General features: G+C 43.6%; 1 pseudogene; it reads left to right on the forward strand.

Annotated features, from left to right (window-relative positions):
• Nucleotides 1-754: 754 nt before the first annotated feature.
• Nucleotides 755-872, forward strand: LOC126485659 (5S ribosomal RNA; annotated as a pseudogene).
• The last annotated feature ends 1,633 nt before the right edge of the window (nt 873-2,505 follow it).

Consider the following 2,505-nt stretch of genomic DNA (forward strand, 5'->3'; position numbering starts at 1 on the left):
GTTCCTCGCAGTCCATATTCTGCACCTCGTAGTCATTTCACTCTACGGAGCCTGTAATACTTATTCACTTTGATTAAGAATAACAATGTTCTAAGACAAGCTTATCGTTGACATCCTTTCTTCTTGAACTTCAGTCCTGAGTTCGAACCTTCCTTTCATTTCCATCATTATTTCTTCGAAATACAGGTTGAACAGTAGGGGCGACGGACTGTATCCCTGTCTTACCCAGTTTTTAATTCAAATATTTCGTTGTTGGTCTGTCATTCTCATTGTTCCCTCTTGGTTCTTGCACATATTGTTTATTACTCGTCTTGCCCCATAGCTTATTCATATTTCTCTCAGATAATGTTATGCTGCCGAACGCTTTTTCCACGTCGACAGATACTATGGACGTGTCTTGATTTTCCTTCAGTCCTACTGTCATTATGTAGCACCACGTCAGAACAGCTGCTCTGGTATCTTTACCTTCCTTTACGGCAAAGTAAACGTCATCTGACAGATCTTAAATTTTCTTTTCCATTCCACTTAATATTAGTCTTGTCAGTGACTTGGATGCATAATCTGTTATGCTCCTTGTGCAATAGTTATAGTATTAAGTTGCTTTTACTTTCTTCGAAACTGTGTGGATTATATTTTTTTGAAAGTCTCATGGAACGTCTCCACACTCATCGTTTCTATAAACCATCCAAAATAGTCGTTTGGTTATTAGTTCCCCCAATTAAAAAAAATATTATGCATCTCCTCCCCCTTAACAGCCAACGGCCTTGCCGCAGTGGTAACACCGGTTCCCGTCAGATCACCGAAGTTAAGCGCTATCGGGCTGGGCTAGCACTTGGATGGGTGACCATCCGGTCTGCCGAGCACTGTTGGAAAGCGGGATGCACTTAGTCCTTGTGAGGCAAACTGAGGAGCTACTTGATTGAGGAGTAGCGGCTCCGCTCTCCTAAACTGACATAAGGCCGGAAGAGCGGGTTGCTGACCACATGCCCCTCAATGTCCGCATCCAGTGACGCCTGTGGGCTGAGGATGAGGCGGCGGCCGGTCGGTACCGTTGGGCCTTCACGGCCTCTTCAGGCAGAGCAAAAATAATCCTCTCCCTTATATGGACACAAGTCTACAAAAAACCCTGTTAACTCTGAATCTCATATTGGATCTCCTATGTTATCCACATCAACTCCCATCTCTTCTTCTATAACGTTCTCAGACAGTTCCTACAACCTTGTAGTGTCAAATTAATCTTTTCATATATCCGTAATCCCTCTACATTTAACAGTGGAAGTTCAATTGTACTCTTAATATTTCCGTATTAGCTATCGCATTTCTGGACACTGAATCTATTCTTATGTGACGTAAATTACTGTGTTCCTCTCTGTCCCTGAAAATTTTTGTACTTTGTTTTCGTCGAACGATTTAAGGTTTTCTCTTTCACTCGAGGATTCTTCACGGATACTATTATGATTTAAGTCGGCAGCCGCTATGTTCCCATGAGCAATATGCTGTGTCCACGTTGCTAATGACAAATGGGTGGAAGGTGGCCAATAGGATCTGTCTCCATTTTAATCTGGACAGTAAATCTGAAGGTTTGTTGACACAAGTGCCCTTTAAATAAATAAAATACTCAACTTGTGCGAAAGAACTTCTCACTGTTGACAACTTGTGGGAGGAAGCAGATGTCCGACAAAGGTGTGCGTCTAAGTGCACTGAATGTTTGCCGGTAGAGCTATCTATCTACAACTCTGTTAACGTTCGGCACCAAGTAGCAGCTAGAAATAATCCTGAAATAGAAGACTGGTGCCCAGGTACTCGCCACTTGTAACACCGTCCTAACGGTCTTCATTGGTCGGCGGCCTCGCGACTCTTCATTGGTGGCTACGTACTACAGTTACCTTCCCTGTATATATGTTTGTTTGTCCAACTACTGTGATTGCCGATTTTGACATGTGCATTCCTCTTCCGCAGTTTCCACAGTATTGCAGAGCTTCAAACGCACATCATCCCTCGTTACTTCTGTATCCCACTTCTTCCACTTTGATCCTCCCGGAATGTTCTCTTAAACTTGCGTATACTCTTCACCATTACTAAACAGCGATCTGAGTCTACATCTACTTACGCTATGTGATCAAAAGTATCCTGACAGCATCAAAACCATACGTTTTCCATATTAGGCCCATTGTGCTGCCACCTTCTGCCATTAACTGCATATCAGCGACTTCAGTACTCATTAGACATCGTGAGAGAGTAGAATGAGGTGCTCCGTGGAACTCATGGACTTCGAACGTTTTCAGGTTACAGGGTGTAACTTGTGTCATAAGTCTGTGCGCAAGATTTCTATACTCCTAAATATCCCTAGGTCCACTGTTTCCGATGTGATAGTGAAGTGGAAACTTGAAGGGACACGTACAGCACACAAGCATACAGGCCGAGGCCGACCTCGTCTGCTGACTGACAGAGACCGCCGACAGTTGAAGCGGGTCGTAATGAGTAATGGGCTTGTTTTTGGTAGGA

The sequence above is a fragment of the Schistocerca serialis genome, chromosome 6 (genome assembly GCF_023864345.2).
Source record: "Schistocerca serialis cubense isolate TAMUIC-IGC-003099 chromosome 6, iqSchSeri2.2, whole genome shotgun sequence".
NCBI classification, from domain to species: domain Eukaryota; kingdom Metazoa; phylum Arthropoda; class Insecta; order Orthoptera; family Acrididae; genus Schistocerca; species Schistocerca serialis.